Source organism: Tiliqua scincoides, chromosome 10 (genome assembly GCF_035046505.1).
Source record: "Tiliqua scincoides isolate rTilSci1 chromosome 10, rTilSci1.hap2, whole genome shotgun sequence".
Lineage (NCBI taxonomy): Eukaryota > Metazoa > Chordata > Lepidosauria > Squamata > Scincidae > Tiliqua > Tiliqua scincoides.
This window is the reverse complement of record NC_089830.1, coordinates 18,324,692-18,344,819: the sequence shown is the minus strand read 5'-3', so window position 1 is coordinate 18,344,819 and position 20,128 is coordinate 18,324,692.

Here is a 20,128-nt window from a genome sequence, read left to right as displayed (position 1 = left end):
CCTGCATTGCTAGAGGTTGTGCAAACTTGTGACTTCTACCAGGGCCTTGGAAAAGTGTACTGGGGGAAGGGTGTCCTGTATTCTGAGGTTTGACCTGCATGAGTTTTAGTCCATAATACATACAATATCACAACTTGGAAGGGAAAAGGAGATTTTCACGTAACAAATGACGCCACCCCGGCTACACTACTCAGAAGCAGAGCACCGCTGGCGCACTCATAGCCCAGCATGTTCAAAGTAGGAGCTTTGGAATTAAGGCAGTTGCTCAATTAAAAGGAATCTTGTTCAAGGGGTCGCAGTCGATTCATCAATGCATTTCATTCAAAGCCCACCTTATCTTCTAGGAGCTTCTGGCATTGCATGTGGTTGTGTCGTCCCCCACATTTTGTGCCCACAAAAACTCTTGGCAAGTGCCATTTTTATTATCAGTAGAATCATAGAAGGCTGGAGTCGGAAGGGTTCTGGAAGGTCGTCTAGTACAACCCCCTGTTTCGCTCCCATCAGAATGGTAAAGCAAATAAACCAAAGGATACCCACAACATCCTGAATCAAATGAAGATGAAAGAATATTATTATTAGGAATATACATATCCTGCTTTTCAATAAACACAGTTCACAAAGCAGCAAAATGGGGAGTGGGATGGTTTGGAAAGGCTCACAATAAAAAGGGAGGGGGAGACATAAGAGTGACTTTAGCAAATGATCTGGAAAAGACACGACAGGTTGTGCCTCATTATCTACTGGGGTTCTGGGACCCTCAGTGGATAAAAAATATCAGTGGATACCAAATCAGTGGAAAAATAGCTTTAAAGACTGACAGCCCAATCCTGAGCTGCCTGGAGCTGCGGGTCCCGGCGGTTCCACAAAGGGCTCCTGCTGGATCCAGAGCTTCCCGCGCTACTGCGGAAGGCTCCTTGGGAGAAGGGGACATTTGTCGCCTTCCCCTGAGTAAGGGAAGCAGTTCCGTAATGGGACTACTCACTTTAGCGGCGACTGTTTGGTCGCCGCTAAAGTGAAGGCACTCGTGTAGGGCGAGCAGCCCTCCACTAGCACCCTGGATCCTGCGGAGCTTGGCTCCATGGATCTGCCTCTCCCCTGCCCCCGAGAACACCCCCAACCATGCCTCCCCCCTCCCCGGAACACTGCCCCCATGACCCCAGGAATGCCCCATTCCCCTTTCCGCAGCCCGGCGATCACAGGCACCACCGAGCTGTGGAACACGGGTGCCTTGCTGAGCCACCTATGGCGGGAGCCTGGCAGTAAGCCCCGCAAACGTACCTTACGGCACATTTGCGACTGTAGTCCGCACCGCGGAAGCGCGGTGCAGACCATAGGATTGGGCCCTCAGGCTGCAATCCTATGCACACTTACCTGGGAGTAAGCCCCATTGACTAGAATGGAATTTACTTCCAAGTAGACATGCATAGGATTGGGTTGACACTTCTTTGCTCCTCTATTGTTGCCCCAGAATGCATTGATATAGACACTGTACTGCATTCAGCTACTAGATGGGGTGAATAATGGAATCTAATGGAATGAAATTATCATTATTTAACCAGTGCAAAGGTAGGAAATTGGATTTTGGTGCATTTTTTCCTTGTTACAAGGCATTGTTACAAGGCGTACAAGGATTTTGGTGAGCTAAATCGGTGGATAATGCAGCTGCAGCGACATCGTGGAAGATATCACCGAGGAGATAGGGTGCGGTGTCCACAGTGCCCCTTGCTCTAAGTAAATGCAGGGTTAAGGCCCAGGTGGTAGCTGGAGGTGTGCTACACAGCTGCAGCCACTAGAGGCTAAAGTGAACCTAGAAGTATTTAAACAGCACCTGGAGGAACTAGTGGTGTGAGTTGTAGGAGGAGCGAATGTTTGAAGGAGAGGAGAAGGAGAGGAGAGGAGAGGAGACCGACCGACCGACCGACCGACCGACCGACCTCGGACTGTGACTCAGCTTATTGGCTCCGGACTCTGATTTGGCAACTCTCATTGATTGGACTGGCTTACCTGGAATCTGACCTCAGACTGTGACTTGGCTTATTGGCTCTGGACTCCGTTTTGGCAACTTTAACTGCTTGGACTGACTTACTTGGAATCTGTGGACTGGGACTGGACTCTGCTTGCTGCACTTGTGAGTTTAACAAGGGAAACTAATCAGCTTTCAGCGGCCCCATGGGGAGGAGCTGTGGCAAGACAGAGGCACAACCTGTATGATGAATTGAACAGGAACAGTTGCTGTCTGCTAAATATTGTATAAGAAAACTGCCGCTCTAAAAGATAACTGTTTGCCCACTTAGAGCCCAATCCTATGCTCGGCGGCAAGGCTTCGTGCCACCAAGCACTGTCGCATATGTGCCATAAGGCATGTTTGCGAGCCTCTTCGCCGGGCTCCCGCCCATGCTAGCCCAGCACCAGCCAGTGTTGGGCTAGTGCGGGGCAGTCACCCAGCCTCTGCGGCTCGGTGGTCTCATGGACCACCAAGCCATGGCACGGTGGGGCGGGGGCAGGGAGAAGGCATTCCAGGGAGGCGGGAGGCTGGCGGGGGGGTGGAGAAAGGGCAGGGAAGGCATGAAACAGGGAGGGGGTGAGCTAGAGGCGTGCTGTGGAGGGAGGGAGGCAGGGCTTACTCTCAGGAAAGTGTGGTTAGGATTGCAGCCTCAACCACTTGGTTCTCTTATTCATTTTTAATTTTTTAATTTTTTAATTTTTTAATTTTTTATTTTTTATTTTTTGCCATTGTCTACCACCTTCACATCAATGATAACTGCTGATTGTTTTTCCCCCCAGTTCCTGGCTTTCCTCCTCATTCTCCGACGCCCCAGTCCTATGGGCACAGGCGGAAGCCTGACATATGTCTGCACTGCAGCTGCATCGGTGCTGGAAAGTTGGATAGGACTGGGCTTTCAGTCCCAAGGGAAACAGTTGCCATAAGAAAAGAAGAGCCGAACATGCCATTGATGGAAAAGGTTTATTAAGACAAAGCCCAACCACATCATCCTGGATCAGATGAAAAGGAAAGACGAAAAGAGCAATAAGCAGTGTCAACTGCCGAAGAGAAAGCTCAAGTAGGCAAAGGACTGGAAATGGATGCGGTTGCTTAGAAAGAATAATTCCTTTGATGAGGCTGTGCACTTTCGCGGGCGTGGAGGACGAGAAAGACATGCCACATCTTGTGTTTTAAGTGTTTCCCTACAACAGGCTTGAAATGACTGGCTGCTAGTCGGTTTCTTTAGAACGTTCAATCCAATTACAAAATGTGCGCGTATTCCATGCAGTCACAAGTGCCACTTAAATGCACAAGGTCAGTGCAGTTAGATTTGCACTGATTATTTATTTTTCATATTTTTATACTGTACTTCCTCCAAAGAGCTCAGGGCGGTGTACACAGCTTCTCCCCTCCTTTTGTCTTCACAACAACCCTGTGAGGTAGGTGAGGCTGAGAGAAAGTGACTGGCCCAAGGTCACCCAGGAAGCTTTATGGCTGAGGGAGGATTTGAACCTGGATCTTCCAGGTCTAAGTCCACCTCCCAAACCACTACACCACCCTGGCTTGCATCTTAAAAAAAAAAATAAATTCAGGTTTAAACATAGCTATTCTGATGGGGTAGGTATTTTTCCTTGGGGGGGGAACACCCACCACTTTGACATGCAAATATTCACCTGTTTCAGTTCTATTCAGTGCCATTGCTTCTCCTAACTGTTGCTACTTGGGAACCATTTTTTTCGCCACCCTGATTGGAAATTAAATTCTTTCTCTTTGGATCGGCCAGGATGATTCCAGACAATCCAGGAATCGCATGACAAATGCACTGAACTCACAGCTCCACCTAGCCAATCGGATTTGCCCATGTGATGACATCAGTGGAGGCAAATGAGGACAACTGAGGATGAAAACCCATCAGGCGAATTCTTCCTAGATTAGGCACGTGGGTGATCCCAACCAATCAGGGATCCCGCGTTAAGTAGGTTGACATCACTGTGCTACGTGTCGGATCAGATTAGTCTACCTCACGATGCCATTGACAAGTGAAACAAGTGTGGTCAATAAGAATAATAAAATAATAATAATAAAACTTTATTTTTATCCCGCCCTTCTCCCTAACGGGACCCAGGGCGGCTAACAACATATTAAAAAAAACAATAGATTTTAAAAACATTAATACAAGCAGATAAAAACATTTAAAAACACACTACAGGGCCAATAAAAACAGCAGTCAGATTAAAAGAATAAAAGAACAGATCACCGAGGAATCAAGCCTGTAAAACTAAAAGATGTATAAAAAAGTTAAGAAGGCCAGAAATCAGAAGGCTTGTTTAAACAACAGTGTTTTCAGGCCTGTTGAAACAACAGTGTTTTCAAGAACGATTAAATGTTTTCACAAGCGGTTCAGAAAAATCACCGAAACGGAGAACAGTTGTGTTTTTTTCCCAACACTAGTGGAATATGTTGCAAACAACTAAGGGCCCAGTCCTATCCAATTTACCAGTGCCAGTGCAGCTGTGCCAATGGGGCATGCACTGTATCTTGTGGTGGGGCAGCAGTCACAGAGGCCTCCTTAAGATATGGGAACATTTGTTCCTTTACCTTGAGGCTGCATTGCGTCTGCACCGGTGCTGGAAAATTGGATAGGATTGGGTACTCAGGGCCCAATCCTATCCAACTTTCTAGCACCAGTGTAACTGCAATGCAACCCCAAGTTAAGAGAATAAATGTTCCCATACCTTGATGGGGCCTCTGTGACTGCCACCCCACTACAGGATGGAGCACACACCCCATTGGAACGGCTGCACCGGCAGTGGAAAATTGGATAGGATTGGGCCCTAAGGCTGCAATCCTATCCACACTAATCTGGGAGTATGTTCTATTGATTATAATGGGACCTACGAGTATAATGGGACCTGGGAGTAGGTTCTATTGATTATAATGGGACCTCGTACTTCTGAGTAGATCGGATTGGGCTGTAAGTAGTTTTGCTTCCGTCCTACCCAAAGGTGATTTAAACCTTGTGTGGAAAATGTTCTCTTTTGAACAGAAATGTAGCTTCATACCCTGTGCAGTTTTCAGTGGCTTTTGATTCCAATCCTCAGAGCAGAGATTCAATCACAAGGTCTCTGTAAAAACCGCGTGGCTTAAAACAAGATTGTTGTTGTGCGTTTTGTAAGGAAGCATATTTGTGGGGAGCTTTTGTGTTTGTGCTTTTCCTTATTGTAATTTATTTCATGCTCTCAGCCCCTTATCAACAAGCTTCTCATATGCTATTGGGCTGTGACCTCTGAATGTGGTGCCCTGGGCAAGAGCAGAGACCCTTGCAGGAGCTGGGCAAGACAGGTCAATGTTACAGCACCGCGGATAGCTCCAAGGGATCTAGTTGCTCTGAGAGCTATATGGAGGCCATTAAATATCTCCATATTCAGAGACCACCCTACTTGAGCTTCACCGCCCTGCCAGGAGAATGAAAGCCTTCAAAGGACAATCTTCTGGTTTAGAGCTGGGATTTGAGAAGAGATGTGGCAAGCGTGGTCTGGTGGTTGAGTGGAAGAATGCTAAGCAGAAGCGGTCCTGGCTGAGTTTTGGATGGGAGACTGAAATGAGACAACAGAGCCAGGAAGAGTCTCTGTTTACAGCTTTGGAAAGGTGGGATATACATTTCTCAAATAAATAAATAATAGAGATGAGGAGGAGTACCCATTTAGGGCCCAATCCTATCCAACTTTCCAGCACCAATGCCACCGCAATGCAGCCCCAAGGTAAGGGAGCAGATGTTCCCATACCTTGAGGAGGCCTTTGTGACTGCCTCTCCACCACAGGATGCAGCGCACACCCCATTGGCACAGCTGCACCAGCACTGGAAAATTGGATAGAATTTGACCCTTAGTCTTTTGATGGAACTGGTATTGAGACACATAGGGGCATTAAATTCCCAGCATGATAATGGAGCTTGTGTTCTTGGGGAGAGGGGTATATCTTCTAAAGCCTGTGTTTCTGGGGGCTCCTGTTCTGGATTCAGACTTTATTCTAGTGTCAGTTCCTCCTGCATATAGGACTGCCCTTGCCTCATCAGATCAGGCTCAAAGTCATTAATAAGAGTGGGAGTCGACATTATGGGGAATAAAGGGTGGGATGGAGAGAGAACAAAGGACTATGGAATGAGTGGGATGGAGCGGGCTTGGAGTCAATTGGATATCCATATGTGTTGAAAGCAGCAGCAGTAGGTAAGGGGGGAAGGAAAAATTGTTTGCACAGCTGTGGAAATGTACGGCTCTGCACAGTGTCAATTCCGGGTTCAGTGGCAGTCAGTGGGGTCACGAGGGCTTGCGTCACCTGGTACGGGAGTCCAGCATGTCACCCCATGGAGCTCCTCCCATGGGCAATACTCTGGGCGATGCACCATTGCCCCGCCCCACTGCTTTTTTGGCGATAACTTTTGATAGAATAGATATATTTCAATGAGGTTTGTTTCATTGCATTACACATCAAGTGATATATCAAATCAAATGTTGGGAACCTTCAGTCTCTAGAGACTATGGTATCGTGCTCTGAAAGGTGGTTCTGGAACAGCGTCTAGTGTGGCTGAAAAGGCCGATTCAGGAGTGACAATCCCTTCCACACCGGGAGCAAGTGCAGTCTGTCCCTGGCCTGTCTCCCTGGCTATGGGCCTTCCTTCTTTGCCTCTTAGCCTCAGACTGTTGGCCAAGTGTCTCTTCAAACTGGGAAAGGCCATGCTGCACAGCCTGCCTCCAAGCAGGCCGCTCAGAGGCCAGGGTTTCCCACCTGTTGAGGTCTACTCCTAAGGCCTTCAGATCCCTCTTGCAGATGTCCTTGTATCACAGCTGTGCTCTGCCTGTAGGGCACTTTCCTTGCACAAGTTCTCCATAGAGGAGATCCTTTGGAACCTGGCCATGCTATTAATTGAAAGTACCAATATATTAAAATTTTTTGCCTGTAGTGGTGTCACCCCCTGTACATATCACCCAGTGCGGCCCCCACACCCCGTAGCAATATCACTGGTGACAGTGGAGAGATACCGTCCTATTTTGGCATCCTAATCCTCTTCAGGTCTTAGCTTGGCTTTGTTCCTATAAGCTTGCATCCTACACCTGCGGTATGGACACCTGGACTACACAGTAGTTGTCTTCCAACCAGAGACAAATGATCTCCTCCCTCCAATGAAACCATCTTGGGTTGTAGATGTGGGCTAATAAATGCGGCATGTTAGGAGATATTCATGGGTTATTTTGGGGGGGGGGATGCCAAATGTTTTCAAATAAAACTGAGCAGAGCACCATCTGTCTTCAGACAATTTGCAAAGGAAAATACATTTGGCATTTGGAGAAGTGGAACAATCCACCAGGTATGTCCCAGACTGTCATATTTCTTTTCTTTTCTTTCTGCATCACTTCCCTCCTAAATCTGCATCCTGAACTCTGTGCTGAAAAGACGAATAATGATGAAGGCCTGCCTTGCCAGAGTGCAATGTTTTGCTGGTGCCCTCAAGTGACCATTTCCAAAGGTTGATTCCCGCATTCTAGTATATAGGAAAGATATACATCATTCACCGTCATTCACATCATAGATACCTGCAAGCAATGGTGTAGCTTCGCTCAGCTTTGGCCTTCGCTCAGCTTCGGCTGGTGCACCAGCTGCGGCCGTACTTGGATCGTGCAGACCTGGCCACGGTGATCCATGCCACGGTGACATCGAGGTTAGATTATTGTAACGCACTTTATGTGGGGCTGCCCCTGAAGACGGTTTGGAAACTGCAATTAGTGCAGAATGCGGCGGCCCGTGTGGTCACTGGAGCTAGGCGGTTTGACTCTGTCAGCCCGCTTCTCCGGGGGCTGCATTGGCTGCCCATTCGTTTCCGGGCCCAATTCAAGGTGCTGGTTTTGACCTTTAAAGCCCTATACTGCTCTGGGCCAGGGTATCTTAGAGATCGCCTACTTCCGTACAATCCGGCTCATCCTCTCAGGTCATCAGAGAAGGCCTTTTTACAAGTGCCGCTGCCTAAGGAGGTACGTGGGGCGGTGGCAAGAAACAGGGCCTTCTCAGTAGTGGCACCAACGTTATGAAACTCCCTTCCCCTTGACTTGAGAATGGCTCCCTCTCATGAGACTTTTCGGCGAGGCCTGAAGACTCTGCTGTTTAAACAAGCCTTCTGACTTCATAGCCTTTTAACATCTTTTATACATCTTTTAGTTGTTTTTTACAGGCCTGATTCCTCTAAGAACTGCTGTTTTATGCTCTTTTTTATTCTGACTTTTATCTGACTACTGTTTTTATGGTTTCTGTTAATGTGTTTTTAATATGTTTTTATCTGTTTGTTAAATTATGTTTTAATCTGTTTTTAATATGTTGTAAGCCACCCTTCTCCCTAAAGGGACCCAGGGCAGGATAGAAATAAAGTTTATTATTATTATTATTATTATTATTATTATTATTATTATTATTATTATTATTAGCTAGAGGGGGCAGAGAGCACTCAGCCTGGCAGAGAGCCGCAGCAGGGTGGGCAAGTATGGCTACATTTTACCCCCCCCACCGGGAATGGCTCCAAAGGGAGGGGCCACTTCCCCCCCCCCCCGCTGAGGTTTCCTTCCAGGCTGAGTGCTCTGCCCCCCCTCCAGCTATGCCACCACCTGCAAGCCATTCCCATGACTGGAAATATCAATGAAAAATGGACATGCCCTTCTGGAAAAAAAAAAAAAATGTGTCAAGCCATGCTAATCTTGTTCAGTTATTATCCATACTTGCAATGCACACATGCCATGACTGTCTATCTCTGAAAAGTGTCAAGGTCTCCAAGAAGGGGGATCTTGGGTTCCTGCCTGCCATTGGGGTCCTCACTGGCATAGGCTCAGCAGTCCATGTAGGGCAGGTTGTCCTGAAATGTGCATTGCAATTCCGTGGGATGTCACGAGGGGTGTTGTGGGACTCTGACTAGCTGGCAATGAGATTGTAAATCATGGGAGGAGACTCAATCTGTGCATGGTTTCACACACTGGGAAAGTCTCTGCTACCTGCCCTCAGCCTCTTACCTCCATTTGTAGAATGTCTCATGCAGAAGAAACCAGTGATGGTGTCACCGGTCACTTCCAGGAAGATTGGGAAGCATTGATGTAGGGCTTCCCAGGCCACTTGTCTTGCCTTGTCTCCTTCTTTCTCCCACTGGCCTGGCCAGATGGGCTGGTCTCTGAGGGTGGTGTGTCCTGCCCCCAACAAAAAGTATATAGAAACCTCAGCTGTGCGCAGGCAGGTTGCTATCTACCTTCAAAACCTTCCAAGACTTTTCTATTTCCTTCCCTATTTGCTCTCCTCGATGCGCTGGCCTCCGACATAGGGTGACACAAACCCTTGTGCTGCCAACTGGCTCTTCCCATTTGATGGGATGTCCGCTCATTCTCTATACGCTTTTGAGTATTACCTGATCTGAGAAATGACCCAACACAGGCTCAAGTTCCACTTGGAAGTTTGGTTTAATGGAGGGGGGGGGGTCCCTCTTTCTGACTCCTTTTGCTTTTCAAGTCTAAGCATCTGTGAGCATTCCCTCTTTCTTTCTCAATCATTAAGCAGGGTCAGGCCTGGTTAGTACTTGGATGGGAGACCGCTTGGGAACACCAGATGCTGTAGGCTTATACCATGATCTCGGAAGCTAAGCAGGGTCAGGCCTGGTTAGTACTTGGATGGGAGACCGCTTGTGAACACCAGATGCTGTAGGCTTATACCATGATCTCGGAAGCTAAGCAGGGTCAGGCCTGGTTAGTACTTGGATGGGAGACCGCTTGGGAACACCAGATGCTGTAGGCTTATACCATGATCTCGGAAGCTAAGCAGGTTCAGGCCTGGTTAGTACTTGGATGGGAGACTGCCTGGGAATACCGGGTGCTGTAGGCTTATACCATAGCCTTTCAAGACTGAAGGTTGCCAACCATTGTCAGATGCTTGGGAGGCAGAAGGGAGTGTTGCGGGTTGGCAAGGAGAGGGGGGTAGCGATGGGTGAGGGGATTTCTGCCTACCAGCATCTTGCAGAGAAGCCATCGCTGCTTTGAGAGACAGCAAGCCTCCTACCACGCTCTGTACAATCCTTTTCCAATGAGGTTGGCAAAATGCAGCACACGCAACAGAAGACTAAAAAAAGGCTTTGAGATGAAAATAACCGCGCCGAGGCACATCCCATGTGTTGAGAAGATCAAGCGCTAATGATGATTCCGGTGCGTCGGTGACAGTTGTGTCTGTTGCATGTATATATGTTTTTAACTGTGAGACCACATGGGAGGCTCTTTGTGCAGCCAGGGTGTCTCTGACAGCCGCTGTGAACACATTGGAGTCTTAACTGCTGGCAAAAGGGAAAAAAAAAAGTCTCATCCCATTAAAAGCTGTCGATAAAGGGAAGGGAAATGACAAGGGGGCTTGGAAGGGAGCAAGGCAGCAGGAGGAGACGGGAGCTGCCACTGCCAATGTCATTACCCGGAATGAGACGCAGCGTTCGCATAAGTGCGCCATGTGTTTTCATTAGCGCAAGCAAGAAGGAGCTGCTCAGCCTTGGCTGTGCTGATGCCACAGAGGGAGGAAGGGAAAGGCCCCCTCAAGCGTGCAACAAATGCCAGTGCCATGCCTTTAGATCACATCGCATCCCAGGATCCTGATAGAGAATGTGCAAGGGCCATATACATTCAGCATGATGGGATCACCTCCGTTTTAGGCCTTGGTGGTACCGGGGGGGGATGTGTTCCTGGATTCTGGCCTTAGGAGGAGGATTCTTCTGAAACTGATGATGAGCTTGGAAGCAGGTGCCATTGACCATGGCGTTTATTCATGAACCTTTCCCCTCCCCACATTCGCACTTCCAAGATCCATCCATCCATCCATCCATCCATCCATCCATCCATCCAAGCAACATGCAGTTGCCTGAGGATCCTTTTTATGTGGTGCTTTATTGGTTTGCTTAGACAACTGCAGGAAAAATGCAGGGAACAACGACAGCCACTCTTTAAAGACTTCAGAGATCTCACAAAGGCTTTCGACCTGGTCAGCAGAGACAGCCTCTTCAAGATTCTCCCCAAGATTGGATGTCCACCCAGGCTCCTCAGCATCATCAGATCTTTCCACAAGGACATGAAGGGCACTGTTGTCTTCGATGGCTCCACATCAGACCCCTTTGACATCCGAAGCAGAGTGAAGCAGGGCTGTGTTCCAGCGCCAACCTTGTTTGGGATTTTCTTTGCTGTCCTGCTGAAGCAGGCCTTTGGAACTGCAACAGAAGGCATCTATGTCTGGACCAGATCAGACGGAAAACTCTTCAACCTCTCCAGACTGAGAGCAAAGTCCAAAGTCCAGCTGAAATGTCTGCGTGACTTCCTCTTTGCCGACAATGCAGCTGTCACTACCCACTCTGCCAAAGATCTCCAGCAGCTCATGATTCATTTTAGCAAGGCCTGCCAAGATTTTGGACTGACAATCAGCCTGAAGAAAACACAGGTCATGGTTCAGGATGTGGACTCACCTCCCTGCATTACAATCTCTGCGCATGAACTGGAGGTTGTCCATGACTTTGTGTACCTTGGCTCAACGATCTCCGACACTCTTTCTCTCGATACCAAGCTAAACAAGCACATTGGTAAAGCAGCTACCATGTTTTCCAGACTCACAAAGAGAGTCTGGTCCAACAAGAAGCTGACGGAACATACCAAGATCCAGGTCTACAGAGCTTGCGTCCTGAGTACACTTCTGTACTGCAGCGGGTCATGGACTCTTCGCTCACAATAGGAGAGGAAACTGAGCGCATTCCACATGCACTGCTTCCGACGCATTCTTGGCATCACCTGGCAGGACAAAGTTCCTAACAACACAGTCCTGGAACGAGCTGGAATCCCTAGCATGTATGCACTGCTGAAACAGAGACGCCTGTGTTGGCTCGGTCATGTCTTGAGAATGGATGATGGCCGGATTCCAAAGGATCTCCTCTATGGAGAATTTGTGCAAGGAAAGTGTCCTACAGGTAGACCACAGCTGCGATACAAGGACATCTGCAAGAGGGATCTGAAGGCCTTAGGAGTGGACCTCAACAGGTGGGAAACCCTGGCCTCTGAGCGGCCCGCTTGGAGGCAGGCTGTGCAGCATGGCCTTTCCCAGTTTGAAGAGACACTTGGCCAACAGACTGAGGCAAAGAAGGAAGGCCCATAGCCAGGGAGACAGACCAGGGACAGACTGCACTTGCTCCCGGTGTGGAAGGGATTGTCACTTCCGAATCGGCCTTTTCAGCTGCATTAGACGCTATTCCAGAACCACCATTCAGAGCACAATACCAGAGTCTTTTGAGACTGAAGGTTGCCAACATACAATATCGGTTTGCAGATGGGCTTCTTGCACATTGAAAAATACTGTCCCCAAAAGAATCTTGATACGGCTACTGTTGATCCAAGGTGCTTCTCACCCCATTGACTCTTCCCCATTCACAGGTGATTGAAAAAGGGGGCGGTTTGACGCTTTAGGGGTGAAGGCACAAAAATCTGAGAGTTTGGGGGGCATGTGATTGCTGGTTGGCAGTAATGAGTACCTGTACCCCCCCTTTGTTCATGATAAACCAGGACGACTGTATGCAACCCCTCAGGGTTTTAGAGGTAGCCTATCACTGCATGTCAGTTGCAAAGGAGTGGCAACAAGATATGCTGCTACCTTGTTGTCTTCAGAGCTCCCAAAAGCATCTGGTAGGCCACTGTGAGATACAGGAAGCTGGACTTCCAAGAGCTAGAGCTCTTCCCAGCAGCGGGCTCCACCATTTCTTCCCAGAATGCCCTTGGAATGACATTACATCATAACACGTCATCAAGCCAAGGGAGTTTCTGGGGGAGAGACAGCAACCTCTAGGACAGCAATTTTCAACTGGTGTGCCACGGAACATTAAAAGGTCCACAGGTGTGCCCTGGACGTTTGGACCACTGCAGTTGAAAATGGTTGAAGAAACACTTCCAGGTTCTGCAGCTCTGCTTTTAGGCCAATCGTCTGTAGTAACAAATTGTCATCCTCAGCCGACACAGAGGGACACACAATTTGTTACTATGGACAGTTGCCCTAGAAACAGAGCCGGGGAACCCAGGAGAGTCTCCCAGAAGCCAAAAGTTACATCACAAGTAGTGAAGAACATAGAGAAGACTATAGGGGTCAGTGTGCAGTGAGAAGGAAAATACTGAAAATGCTTGCTAGGAGGTGGGAGGAAAGATGCCTGGGAAAAGATGGGCATTGTGCTCAGTACAATGACCAAATTTTAATTTTTGTTATTTAAAAAATGGTTCATGAAGGATTCCTAAAGAATCAGTTCCTCTTTGGAAAGAATAATAATAATAATAATAATAAAACTTTATTTATATCCCGCCCTTCTCCCTAAAGGGACCCAGGGCGGCTAACAACATGTAAAAAAACACATTTAAAAACATAAATTAAGACAAATTGCAGATAAAAACATTAAGTTCAGATAATTTGGACCCCTAAGGTAATAAGAACATAAGAAGAGCCCCACTGGATCAGGCCATAGGCCCATCTAGTCCAGCTTCCTGTCTCTCACGGTAGCCCACCAAATGCCCCAGGAAGCACACAAGACAACAAGAGACCTGCATCCTGGTGCCCTCCCTTGCATCTGGCATTCTGAGGTGGCGTGCTTCTAAAATCAAGAGGTTGCACATACACATCATGGCTTGTAACCCGTGATGGACTTTTCCTCCAGAAATTTGTACAATCCCCTCTTAAAGGCATCCGAGCCAGATGCCATCACCACATCCTGTGGCAAGGAGTTTCACAGCCTAACTTCACGCTGAGTAGATTTCCAAAATATCCCTAAATTAAAATGCCCCCCTCGGGCCACGATGGTGAATGCACTGAGGTTATCTTAGTAAAAAAAAAAAAAAAGTCATTTTCCCCATCAATGCATGTGGTCTGCTACCCATTTTTCCAGTATACAACTCCTGCACCCAACAAACATTTTGGGATATTTGCCTTTTTGGAATCTCCTGTGTAACTTTCAGATTCAATGTGCTGACTAATACTAAGTATGTTCTGAGTTTTGTTTTGCAGCAGCTGAGAATTCCCAACCACTCATTTCAGGTTCCAGAAGCGGTCAAAGAAGAGAGGGAGTGGGACGCCCCATCAACTTTTAAAGTGCGCCATTCGGGCTGTAATTTTATGCACCCTTAACTGGGTGCAAGTCCCATTGCACAGGATTTACTTCTGTGCAGGATTGCTCTGTTAAAGAATGAATCAAACACGCAAACCACATTCAGACACTGGACAGAGCGTGTGGTCAAACTCAAAAATGGGGGTGGGGGGAGCGCATTATATGCAAGGATAACTAGCGTGGATCTTGCCTGTACATTCAGAGGGGCTTCAAAAAAGGGGGTTTTGCATGGGGAGCTGCTGTTAAACAAGGTCAAAAGCCCTCTTGTGCATGCATAAACCCTTTAACTGGATCCTCCGGTTTAGAGGGATTCCCTCCTTGTGACCTCTAAAGCCATCGCTAGGCTGACCCCTCCTTGTGGCAGGTGGTGCGGGCTAGGAGGCATGAAGGGGACTTTGGGCATGCAACTTCAGGCGGCATAGGCAGGGCGGAACCCTATTTCAGTCCTCAGGGGCTCGGCGGCACGAGGACGTAGACGGGGCCCTGGCTGGGACCGCGGGGCACACCTCAGAGGCTCAGAGGCTGGAGGTGGCACAGCCCACGGTCCAGCTGCCTTTCCCTTAAGGGACAGACATGGATGAGATGCGCCGCCCAGCAGTGGGGCGCGACTTGGAGTCGGGTGCATGCCCGCCTGGGGGGCAGAAGTGATCTGGTACCGCCCAGAGGTCCCGCCTCCTCACCACAGGGGGCTTTTGCTGCCTCGGATGCTGCAGGTCTCAGTTTTCTCTTCTGCTGTAACTACTAGATAAAGTGGCCCTTTCTCCCATATCTGTTGTCTGGAGTGTTCATTATGCAGGGAATGGACAGAGTGGATAGGGAGATGCTCTTTACACTCTCACATAATACCAGAACCAGGGGACATCCACTAAAATTGAGTGTTGGGCGAGTTAGGACAGACAAAAGAAAATATTTCTTTACTCAGCGCGTGGTCGGTCTGTGGAACTCCTTGCCACAGGATGTGGTGCTGGCGTCTAGCCTAGACGCCTTTAAAAGGGGTTTGGACAAGTTTCTGGAGGAAAAATCCATTATGGGGTACAAGCCATGATGTGTATGTGCAACCTCCTGATTTTAGAAATGGGCTATGTCAGAATGCCAATGCAAGGGAGGGCACCAGGATGAGGTCTCTTGTTGTCTGGTGTGCTCCCCGGGGCATTTGGTGGGCCGCTGTGAGATACAGGAAGCTGGACTAGATGGGCCTATGGCCTGATCCAGTGGGGCTGTTCTTATGTTCTTATGACAGTGTGGAAACAACCTCCTTGTGACCTGTAAAGCCATCATAGCTCAGAGAGCCTTTTGGGTAGCAAGATTGCTGGTGGCAGAACCCACAGGGTCTCCAACAGAAGCAACTCATATTTACCAAGGAGGAGATACAATGTCATCTTGTATGCGCAGTATTTATCACCTGTAGAGCACTTTCTGAGTGGGCAAAGCACTTCTCTTGTGTTGTCTTTGCAACAGTGCTGTCAGAGAGGTAAATCTTATTACACCCATCTTGCAGATGGAGAAGACTGAGGCTTGCCCAAGGCTAACTGGTGCGTTCACGGAGGAGGCAAGATTTGAACTGGGGAAATCCTGATTCACAACTCGGTCTCAGCGATTATACTACACAGACCAAGGTGTCTGAGGAAGCAGGACACTTGTGGAATGTAGACGAGCAGAGGTCATATATCAGGGAGGAAAGATGGGGGGGATCGAGAAGTTTCTTTGTGACTGTGGTTGCAATCCTATACTCACTTGCCTAGGAGTAAGAGCCACTGAATACAGTGGAACTTACTTCAGAGTATACATGCATAGGATTGTGCTGTATGGTAAATAAGACTGAGAAGCAAATGCATCTGCTATCTCTGACTAGGCCAAGGCCAATGCAATTTCACCCATATGCTTCTCCCATTCACCACTTTGTTTGCTTAATGCATAGATCAGTGGTTCCCACACATGTAGCACCGGGACCCACTTTTTAGAACGAGGTCAGGACCCGCCGGAAGTGATGTCATAACTGGAAGTGACATCATCAAGCAGGGACTTTTTTAACCAATCCTAGGCTGCAGTCCCACTTAATATCATTGTTAAAAGAATATGCATAGTAGCTTGCTAAAAGTAGGTCTGTAACATTCCCCCAAATGCAGTCACATACCATGGTAGCATCAAGTCTAATATATTAAAAATAAAATGTTGAAATGAATAGGGACCCACCCGAAATTGTCTTGCAGCCCACCTAGTGGGTCTCAACCCATAGTTTGAGAAACACTGGCATAGATAGGGGAGGGGAGATTTCAGAGATGGGGAGGGCATAAGCAGGGGTCAAGTATGACTTTAACTTAGCATCTTGGTGATTGTGCTGCTGGCTGATACTGGGTGACATGATTTTTTTGTTTTGCTTTGCTGTTTTTTTTCAGAAACCAACAAGATTTCAATGTGATTGGGAGTCACACCAACACTACACAACAATGCCTGAAGCCAATTCAGAGTAAGGGCCATATTTTTGCCCTCACTCTGGAATGTTTTTGTCTTTAAAAATGGCACCCCCAGTAACTTGGGAGCATAATTTCCTTCCACCATCAGGACCATCAAGCAAGCAATGATGGCGAAAAAAGGTAAGGTGTACTTTTTTTGGGGGGGGGGGGGGGAATGTTGTTCATCCTGAACAACAGCTGAAAACCTTCTCCAAAAATTTCATCTTTGCTCCAGACGGGACCTGAAGTATTTTGAGGATTGCATCCAGAACCATCATTGGCTCCTTCCTTACTGTCCCCAAAGACCTCTCCTTTCTCTTTTCAAATGAGAAGCGAAAGTGTTTGCTCTCAAACTTTTTGCCAACAGAGCTGCAGGTAATTTGCAACCCTCGAGGCATGCCAATACCTGTTCGGTTTCCTTGCAGGTAAATTGATACTCAAGAGGGTCGCGGAGAGTCTCCCAGGATTCCGAATCTGTAGGCTCATTAAAGCGGTGATGCAACAATACTGTCAAGTTACACCTTGTAGGGAGCTCCTTTGAAATGAATAGGCAATTTTCGTTGCGGAGTTAAGGCCCATCCCTTAAAACATGGTCTTGTCACCACCTTGTTACAAGCTGGTTTAATGCAGAATAAAGGGGGGGATGTCTGAAGAGAAGGACTAGGGAACAGAAAGGCTTTGCTTTCCAAGAGGGAAGAACTTATCATCAATGGGAAAAAAGGGTCTGCTTCAGGGAGCCATATCCCACCTATTCTAGCCAGTGACAAGAACATTCATTAGCCCTAAGAGAACAGACACTGCGAAGATCTACAAAGAAAACTATACAGGATCTGCAGCAGGAAAGAGATCAAACCCATCAGAGATCAAAGCCTGACAAACTGGAGGTTTAGAGAAAGTGGTCTCCAAAGAGAAAAAGAATTCAAAGAAACTGCAGGGGGTAAAAAAAGAAAAAAAAAGAAAGAAATAGGAACTTATCCCTAATTTTTTGTTCCTATGGAGAGGAATAACAACGGAACAATAATTAAACAAGAAAGAGAGAGAGCAAAGATAAATCCAGCGATGATTGAAGCACTTGAAGCGATTGTGGAAGAAAAAAAGATGAGAAGTTCAATTACATGGTAAGGGTGCAGGACATTAATCAATTACTTGCCAGTCCCCATGAGGTTGACCCGGGCAGGTTCTCACAGAGCTGTCTCTGAGTTGCCCCACTCCAGGCTGTAGGTAGGAACGGTCATGATTAAATGGTCCTCCTTAAAAAAAATCCCTATGTACAGAAAACGGTGCGTGCTTGTCTGTGTGCTCCCTGGGGCATTTGGTGGGCTGCTGTGAGATACAGGAAGCTGGACTAGATGGGCCTGTGGCCTGATCCAGTGGGGCTGTTCTTATGTTCTTAACTACAATTCCCAGGAGGCCTTGCAGGTCTTCTTTTTATCTGGTGTGCTCCCTGGGGCATTTGGTGGGCCGCTGTGAGATACAGGACAGACAAGAGAAAATATTTCTTTACACAGCGTGTGGTCGCTCTGTGGAACTCCTTGCCACAGGATGTGGTGATGGCGTCTGGCCTGGACGCCTTTAAAAGGGGATAGGACAAGTTTCTAGAGGAAAAATCCATTATGGGTTACAAGCCATGATGTACATACGCAACCTCCTGATTTTAGAAATGGGCTATGTCAGAATGCCAGGTGCAAGGGAGGGCACCAGGATGCAGGTCTCTTGTTATCTGGTGTGCTCCTTGGGGCATTTGGTGGGCCGCTGTGAGATACAGGAAGCTGGACTAGATGGGCCTATGGCCTGATCCAGTGGGGCTGTTCTTATGTTCTTATGAGGGTGCGTGAAATGGTGGGGCTGTAACTCAGTGGAAACACATCTGTAGTGCATTAGACCATCCCAGGTTGAATCCCCGGCATCTGCCAGTAGGGAAGAGAAAAATTCCTGTCTGAAACCTTGGAGAGCTGCTGCCAGTCAGTGACTTCAGTACTAACCCAGATAGACCAATGGTCTGACTCAGTATACGGCAGCCTCTGAAGTACATGTAGCTAAGGAGGGGGCAAGTAGTAAGTACAGCACGCTCCACAGTGTGCCATGTAAGCCCCCCCACCCACGTTGGCATTAGAGCCATTTGGGGCAGTGACAGCAAAGTACTTACCACTCCACAAAATGACTAGGTACCCACTTGAAATTTGCTCACAAACCAACTAGTGGGTCCCGACCCACAGTTTGAGAAACACCGTTCTAGACGTAATCCTCCTAGAAGGCCACAATCCTATGCGTACATACCTGAGAGTAAGTGCCATTCAACTAAACAGGGCTTACTTCTGAGTAGACCTGCATAGGCTTAAGATGTAAGAAGTCTACAGAAGAAGATACTTGAGGCAAGCCTGCACAACAGTGGATTTTACTTCGGAATGACTGGACTGACCATTTCTGAAACCATGTCTAGCTATTGTAATTTTTTTATTTATTTTTCACATGCTTTATGCTGCCCTTCCTCCAAGAGGCTCAGGGTTCCTTCCCTCTTTTTGTCCTCACCACAACCCTGTGAGGTAGGTGACGATAAGAGAGAGACTGTCCCAAGATCAGCCAGGAAGATTCAAGACTGAGCAGGGATTTGAACCTGGATCTCCCAGTTCTAAGGCCAGCAGCAGAACCACTACACATTTCCGTGATGGTGCTAATCTGTTCAGATTAGTTGTTATCTGTGATTCATGATTTCTATATAAGACATTTAAAAAGTGGACTGACTTTTGAATCATCCTTTTGAGGAAAAGGGGTAGATTCCAATGAAATACCAAAAATGACCCTAGAATTCACCTTTCCTACTCATGTTCCCTAGCGGAAAATGGGGAAATTGAATAAACGGGCATTTAGGGTACTAACAGACCAATCCTAACATGTCCTGGAACAGGCAGGTCAGCTTGCCGGAGCTGCATTCAGAAAATGGCTGGGCTAGGTTGCAGAGCAACTAAGGGGAATTCATTCCCTTTACACCGTGCCACGAAGCAGCTGCCCCTATGGGGCGACTTGGATCCGCCTAAAGAGATGGTGCAGATTTGAGCAACCCTGTGGAAGGCATGGCTGCTTGAGAATGGGGTTAGCATCCAGCCTAAATGCAGTATCCCCCTCCCAGGTCTAGTCCTCTTACTGGACTGCTCACTGCCCGCCCTTCCCAAGCCCCCACGCCAACCCTCTCGGGTTGGTGCTCACTGATCCAGGCCAGGGTTGGATCCAGCAGGAGCAGGCTGGAGCGCGTCCTTCCAAGGGCATGACCTGCTCTGGAGGCTTCACAGAAGTGCCTCACTTCACTTTTGTGACACCCAGAGGCCAGTGCAAGAAGCTTGCGCCCGCTTAGGGCAGTTTGGGTTGTGCCCTAGCAGTCTTAGTTTTCATAGCGCTGCAGCCAATCAACTTCACTTCCTTTGAGACTTTGTCCTGTTCCAATGAGGCTAGATCACATGATCTTCTTCAGAGCGGTTGACCACTTTCTTTTTTAGGCTAGCAGCCAATTGCAAGAGG